This window comes from Vombatus ursinus, unplaced genomic scaffold (assembly GCF_900497805.2).
Source record: "Vombatus ursinus unplaced genomic scaffold, bare-nosed wombat genome assembly UNPS02014900.1, whole genome shotgun sequence".
NCBI classification, from domain to species: Eukaryota; Metazoa; Chordata; class Mammalia; order Diprotodontia; family Vombatidae; genus Vombatus; species Vombatus ursinus.
The window spans coordinates 781,585-789,284 of NW_020954678.1; the positions used below are offsets into that span (position 1 = coordinate 781,585).

A 7,700-nucleotide genomic window follows, 5' to 3' on the forward strand; every position below is an offset into this window, starting at 1 on the left:
CAGGATTATAGCCTCAGAGGAATGCCAGAGATTTGGCCATGTGGGAAAGTCCAGGGTTTTTCCTTTCTGGGGCCCAGATTCCGACCCCATCAATTGCCATTGAGGGGAAGGTCTCCTAATTGACCGCTGAAATGGATCAATTCAGTCTTTGCTGCTGATTTAATAATTAAACAGAATCTCAGAGTTGGAAGGGACTTGAGAGGCCGTCATGCCCAACCCATGTTGAGTATAAATCCTCTTGACGGTATTCCCAACATGTCTCCTGGCCTTTGTTTGTGGATTATTGAGGAGCATCGCAGCCCTTCCCAAAGTAGTGCTGCCTACTCCACTTTCACATCTTCCAGATTGTTAGATAATGCCCTCATAGATGAGCTTAGTTTTACCTCTGAAAAAAATTTTTTTTAACCTCTGCAACTTTTTTTAAAATTCAATTTTATTTTTACTTTTAGTTCCAAATTCTCTTCTTCCTCTTCCATTCATTGAGATGGCCAGTGACAAATATGTGTAGTCATGTCAAACAAATTTCCATGTTGACCATATCCAAAGAAAAAGAAAAAAAAGGAAAATATGCTTCTACTTGCTCCGAGTGCTTCAGCTCTCTCTCCAGGGGTGGACAGCATGCTTCACCGTAAGTCCTCTGGAACTGTGGTGGGTCCTTGTGTTGATCAGACTTCCTTGGTCTTTCAAAATCGGTTTATGTTCACAGTGTGGTGATTACTGTATAAATTGTTCTCCTGGTTTTGCTCCATTCACTTTGTATCAGTCCGTGTAGGTCTTCCCAGTTTTCAGTGAAACCAACCCCCATTGTTACTTCTGCAACTTTCACTGATTGTTCCTAGTTTTGTCCTCTAGTGCTGATCAGAACAGGTCAGTTTTCTTTTCCGTAAGCCGGCACTTGAACGTTTTTAGTGGCTCTCAGATCCCCCCGAGTCTTCTTCAGACTAAACTTGCTCACTTCCTTCAGCCTTTTCCCATAGAGTTTTTCCAAACTCAGGGGCTTGGCTTCCTGGAGGGGTGGGGGACGGGGAAGAGGCTAAAAGCATCGGATCTTTTCTAGTGTAGCTCCTGCCTAAATAGGTGAATGAAGGAATGCTTCCTATGTGCCTAGCACTGTGCGGAGTGCTGGAGATGTTTGTAAATAGAACAGCTCTCCAGGAGCTCCCATTTTAAGAGGGGAAGAGAACATACATATAGGAGGTTTCAGGTACAAGTCAGATGGGAAGGCCCTGTAGCCCTTAGTGTGAAGTAGCCATGCAGATAGTAAGGTGTCTTAATGTCATTTCCATTAATAAAACCGCATTGGGTTCTGATGTTGAACAATTGGACAGTGTCAAGGACTTCGGTGGTGAGAACTGCCTTTTCAAGGTCTTCAGCAGGTGTGATATCTGCAGACGCAGTTGCCAGGTCACATCCCCACAAGGATGCTCCCTTGGACTATGATAGTAGGGGCCAGCTTTGGAAGCAGGGTTGGGGAATGCTGCTATTATTCATTCTTGGGTATACCCCTTAGTGGCAATGGGTCAGTAGTCAGTGGTGGTGGTGGTGGAGCGTCAGGTGGGACTCCTTTTCCATGAGGGTTGCTGGTGATCTGGGGGACATTACTCCTCCTGGGGCTCTTGGGTTCAGGATCCTGAGCTGTCTTCACTAGGGTCTGAGGAGAAGTTGTAGTCAAGGTAATTTGATTCTCCTGACACGTGCTGCCTCATGTCTTGCCCTCGGGCTTCTTAGATCCACTTTTCTCAATGAAAACAAAATTCACAATGAAGTTAACAAAAGAGACTAACGGTCAGTTCATTCCCATGTACAAGTTATGTACCAACAAGGTCAAATTGGAATTAGTTCCTTCATGGTACAATCTATTATTGTCACTGCAGTTGGTATGGAGGCATGATACAGACAAGCTGTGTTCACATGTTGCCTCCCTTACTTGAATGTGAATGTGTACATTCAGTTAATCTTTAATGGAAGTTAAAAAGAACCGTAATATCTGTTACAGTTTTCAAATGTCGTTCATTTTAGTAAGTACAATATAATAAGTTGATTTCCAAAAAACTGCAATTTTTTAAAAAATGGAAATAACTGGAGAAGGGTTATAGGTTACTGTTTGAAACTTAAAGTGAAAGATATCACTTAATGAATAAATATGTAACTGGTTTGAAAAGTCCATTGGAGAAACTGAAATGTTATAAGCAAATTGGATGTAGTTTAAATACAGAAACAGAAAATAGCCCACATCTAAAAATATAATCCACTACACTTACCATTAGGCTTCAAAAATACTGTTACTAATATAGAGAAATGACCACTGATTGCTTTGTTTGAATGTTTTAGCTGACAGTAGCAAAAAATCTAATACATTGAAATGACCTTTTGAAAGTATACACGCAAAATATATTGACTAGATGAGCTTTTCTAGAGAAATGTGGTGCTTTTCTTAGGCAAAACCAAACTTAAAAAAACAAAAACACCTTATCTGGGACATCTAAAAGATTGCTTGCTTTGTTTAAGGTTGTTTACAAAATTGCTAAATGCAAAAAAGCCCGTGCAGTAGAGATAAAGTTGGTGATGCCTGGAGCTATTGACTTGGCAAACCTGACAGAGAAATTTTGCATGATATCCCTTGCAGATGTTGTGGTGGGAAGGTGAGTATGTCATAAGACTTTTGCAATCAGCTAATTCAGGAAATAAAATCTTCCAGTTCTGCTTTGCAAGTGGTTAAAGCAATGAATATAAAGATGCTCATTTGATTACATATGTACAGTATGTTGAAACTGACTAGAGACTATTTGCCACTTTTTCACTGTTTACTGTGTTATTTTGATGGAAATGCCACATTGAGAAATTTTCAATATAATGCACATTCTTAATGAAAATGATGCAATGTGGGATAATTGTATTGGACAGTGGATTGAGTTTGGTTGGCCAGGTTGAAAAGCAGGTCTCTAGGTATAGTTAAAATGTGAAGCCTCATGCATTTTGGACACATTTCATGCTTCACAATCATTTGTGTCAAGTACTGTGAAGGAGAGGTTATATACATGTAATTAGTTATGTTTCATTATCATTTAGTAATGTGTCTGTAATTATTCAGTTTAACTACTACATATTTTGAAGCATTATTTGTTCTCCTTACCTCTCCCCATAGATTCTCTTGGTCTGGGCTTTGTTGTCTATATTTAGAAGCTCTAGATGATTTTCCTGTATTGCTTTCTTCATTGTGGTGGTTTGTTTTTTTTTAAATCATGTCTTTCTGAGAGACCTATAACCCTTAAATGATCTCTGTGCACACTAGAGAGTGTCAGTTGCTTTGACTTATATACAGGATGTCCCAGAGATCTGAGTGTGGGTCTAAGCTAGGATGCTTAGAATATAGAATCCATGTGTTCTTTTAAATTGTTTCCTTGAGGTTATCTTTGACCAAAGTATCCTCTGTTTTGGTGGTGTCATGTTCAATATCTATCAATCTCTCACCTTGTTAGAGGGATTCTCTAACATGAATTCCTAGAGAATTGGTGGGTTCCTTCTGCACATAGGTCTTTAGATATGTTCTAGATGGGATTCCATCACTTAGGAGATGGCTGGTGAGGTTCCTTCCAACTCTTAAATTCTCTGGTTGTTTTTTTCTAGTATGCTGATTATGTCTTAAAATTCTGCACTGAGCACTTTATTTTCTGCACTGGAAGCTCTAATTTTATCTTTTTATCCACTCTGAGATTTTTGTTGTTCCATGATTTTTGAGGAGTGGGGTTAACAGGATTCTATATTTTATCGCATCATGGATTCATCTTTCCTTTATATTATCATGTTTACTCATTACACTTTGATTTCTTTTTCAATTTTGCTGATTTTTCCTTCTCTGATGGTGTATCTGTGCACTAAACTTAAATTGAAGCTCTTTCTCTTGTTATCTTTGGTATTTGTGCCTTAGTTTTGTATTTCCATTTCTCTCCAATCCTCCCTCTTTATTGGTGCCCTTGATCACCCAAGCCTGGACTGCAAGATTGCCTCTGTCTCCTCTCTTTAAGAGACATGAGGTTTCCTGGCCTGGTGCTTGCTCTTAGTAACCTCCAGGGTACAGAGCTGGTCCTCTGGGTTTCCAAATGCCTTTCACTCCAGCCTTCAGCAGCAACTTGTGTTCACTGTTTTGGTCCATGCAGTTCCTCACTTAACTCTCCTCCTTTCTTTAATGGAACTGGGCAGAATCAGTCACACTGATCCGGTAGCTCCGGTCTCTTGAATGGAACAAAATGAGGCATTTGTCTGTTGACAGTTAGGGAACAGAAGGGAGTCACTTACAGGGCAGGGAAATGATATTACTTGAGAATGAAGCCTTGATTTCGTTAAGAGCGGTTCTCCTGTGCTTGTGTTAATCATGCTGCTGGTATGTGGTCAGCCTGAGCTTTTGTCCCCTGAATCAATTCATCTCAAGGACAGTTTTAATACTTTTGAAAGAAATACTAGCCTAACCTGCCTGGAATGGTACATGAGGATATTTCTCCCACCTAAGGTGGGGTGGGTGGTGGAGAGCTTTGGGTAAAGTTCCTGCAGTTGTGAGCAGTCCCCGCCTTAGGGCTGTCCTGCGACTTAGTTTGTGCTCACAGCTGGTGGTGCCTGTGGGGCAGGAGTAGAGAGGGTCACAGAGTAAATCTGATCTTACTGGTGCCCAACCCTATCTTCCTATGTAGTGGGTTTAGTCCTAATTATGCCAATTTAGTTCTTATCTCCACCCGGTTGATATTTAAAATTTAATCACCTGTTTGCAAATTTAGGGGGCTGTACAGATTGGCAGAGAGTGGTAAATCTGCCGTGTTGCTGGTCACAAATCCTAGTACTGGGTCTTAAAGGGCATTGAACTTGATATCATTATTATCTTTATTCTCCAGTGATTCAATTCAATTCAGTTCAACAAATATTTCTTTTAGGAGGTGGTTCTTGAACTGAGCCCTAAAAAAAAGTTAGGGATTCTCTTAAGAGGAAGAGGTGAAAAAGAAATACATTCCTGGCATAGGAAACAACCTGTGTAATGGTTTGACAGAAGGAGATAGTAAAAGTAGTTCAAAGAACAGCTTGTAGACCAGTTTGACTAAAATAGAGAGTAAATGAAGGGGGAATAATATGAAATGTCTGGAAAAATAGGGCTGATTTTGGACAGCTTTAAAGGACAGCATGAGTAGTTCGTATTTTTTCCTAATGGTGATTACTAGATTTTGACATCATCTAATAGGTTTATAACTATAAAGTCAACTTTTCTGTGATTAGTATTAGTATTAGTATTAGGCCTGAAATTTCAGTAGAAGCCACCATGTGAAGGATTGTGCTTCTCAGTCCCTAGTAGAAAGATTCCTCAAGCATGGATAATTGAGAAAAACAGAAATAACAGGCTTTTTTTTTTTCCTACAAAAATGTAATTCATTAACTCCTCCACAGAAGTCTTCCTCCTGTCCTTCATTGTGGTATAGAAGATTATGTTAGTGTGGAGTGTAAACTCTGGCAGCTTCTTCCAAGCTGGAAAGATTTCAAGTGTGGTTCCAACAACAGACAGTATGCACTTTGTGAAGACCAGGCTAGCTAAGTGTGAAGAGGCCTGTTGCCAGTAGGTTGGCCTGCTGCTAACTATTTGGGTATAGCAATCCCTGAAACAAAGAAAAAATATGGAATGGGCCTTAGTCCCGTGTGGTCTTCTGCTTCTGTACTGATGGTGGCAGAGGAAGACAATAGGAATGTCCCCAGTTCTTAGCCTGTTCGTAGACGTGAGCTTCACTGTGCTGTGAGATGATTGTCTCAACTTGATATACTATTGGGGGGATGGATATTGTCAATATTGTCATTGTCACTATAAATGAAATCAGAAGATACAAGGAAATTGCAGCTAAATGGAAGAATGGCTTATGGATTTACTAAAGAGAGACAAATAAAAACATTGTCAAAGGTTCATCAAGTGCCCAGAGGGGACATGTAATAATTATTTCATGGGAAATTTTGCCGTCTTGTCTTACAAAGCTTGTACCATCATCCCTTATGACAAAGAGAAAAAGAAGGGGAAAAAAAACAGTTCAGCAAAACCGGCTGACACATTGACCATTTCCGATAGCATAGGCAGAATTCCATACTCATTGTCTCCTACATCGCCAATAAAAGGAGAGAGTTGAATTTTCTCGTCTTTGGTTCAGGACCTACTTTAATCATTGCAATTATACAGCATCCAATTTCATTTCATTCTCTGTTTACATTTTTGTAGTTATATGGTGTTTTCCTGGTTCTGCTTGCTTTGCTTACTAGTTCATATAAGTTTTCCCATGTTTCTTTGAATTCTTCGTCCCCTGGCTGATCTCCAGCCTCCTCTAGGAAGAGGTGTGGAAACTTCTGCTCAATGATGAACATTGAGCTCCTGGTCATACCCTCCACATACCAGTGATTCTGAACCCTAATGGGTCATCATCCAAATCCCATTCCCCGTTAACCACCCAACTCCTTACTCCCTTCCCCTTCAACCTTAAGTTCCAGCTGAAAGCTACCCACCCCTTTCATTGTGCCTTCTGGCCTGTTCCACAGGCCACACACTTCCCTTCATCTTAAACCTCTCCTCTCCCATTCCTTCCGTCTTCTAGGAATCACCAACCTGGCTCCTCCCAGTGACAGCCTGGCTGGCCACCCCTCCTGCCTGCACCTGTACCCATTTTCCTCAGCTCAGTGATCAAGGCAGGAAGTGTTGGAATAGTCCTTGCTTCTTATTACCTCTTCCAGGTTCTCACTCCTACCTCCATTACTCATCAACCTCTCCTTCTAAGACAGCCGTAAAAGCTACATCTTTCGCTTAGTCAAAATCTGGGCATCTGTTGTCTACAGCCCCTTCCCACTATAATGAGTTCAGTGCTGATTGATTCTTATGGTACAATAGTTCCATTTCATTGATATTTCATAATTTTTTTAGCTGTCATCCGCAATCCACAAACTAGCATATTCAATATAGAAACAACCAGAAGCACTCTTTAGAAATGCCCACAATGCTCTCATATGAATTAATGCTTCTACTTAACATAGTTTTAGAACTCTTAGTAATAGCATAAAGCAGGAAAAAATGAACAAGAATCAGCAATTAAACTAATATGTCTGTTTGCAGATGGCATGATTGTATATCTGCGAAACCTAAGATAATCCAAAATATTGGAAGTAATCGGGACCCAGCTCACAACTTTTCTCTTTCCCAGTTCCTTCCCTCACGCTTGAGAGCCTCAGTGTGCATACTGACTCTTCCTTCAACACCCTGACCATTCACTTCTTCCTCCTGTGAACTGCTCTTCCACTGTACCTCAGCCACACACAAAGATGATCTCGTCATCATTGCAGACCACCTTCACGTTAAAGAATTCTGAAGTCCTCTTATCTGACCCTAATCTGTTGGCTTTCTACCTCTTCCTTAGCCTGCCCTTACCAAATCCTACTTTTCATCCACACCATGGCCTCCAACCCTTGACCCCTCAGTTATTTCCCTGGCTGTTACCCTTGCACTAGCCACCCTCTTTTCCCCTTGGTGAATGAGTTCAACTCTATACTGTCCTCTTCTTTTCAGACTTTGGCCCCCTTATCCTGCCTTCAACTGAGCCCTGCCAATCCTCAGCCTTGAATCACTTCTACCATCTGCCACCTTTACCCCTACACACATGCTGCTGAAAAGGGTGGAGAAATCATTCAGCCATTCT

The 7,700-nt window shown here is 40.8% G+C and overlaps 1 protein-coding gene and 1 long non-coding RNA gene across 3 annotated transcripts in view; both read left to right on the forward strand.

Moving 5' to 3' along the window:
* Window positions 1-489, forward strand: part of WDR59 (WD repeat domain 59) — a 68,719-nt gene extending 68,230 nt beyond the window's left edge. Inside the window, exon 27 of the transcript XR_003567421.1 lies at window positions 450-489. The gene's annotated coding sequence lies outside the window, so the exon portion shown is untranslated. The remainder of the gene's footprint in view (window positions 1-449) is intronic.
* A 4-nt stretch (window positions 490-493) lies between these two features.
* The window catches only part of LOC114028908, a 25,542-nt gene continuing 18,335 nt past the window's right edge, over window positions 494-7,700 (forward strand). For both annotated transcript variants that reach the window (XR_003567422.1, XR_003567423.1), the window contains exons 1-2: window positions 494-628; window positions 2,509-2,642. This is a non-coding gene — a long non-coding RNA (uncharacterized LOC114028908). The remainder of the gene's footprint in view (window positions 629-2,508; window positions 2,643-7,700) is intronic.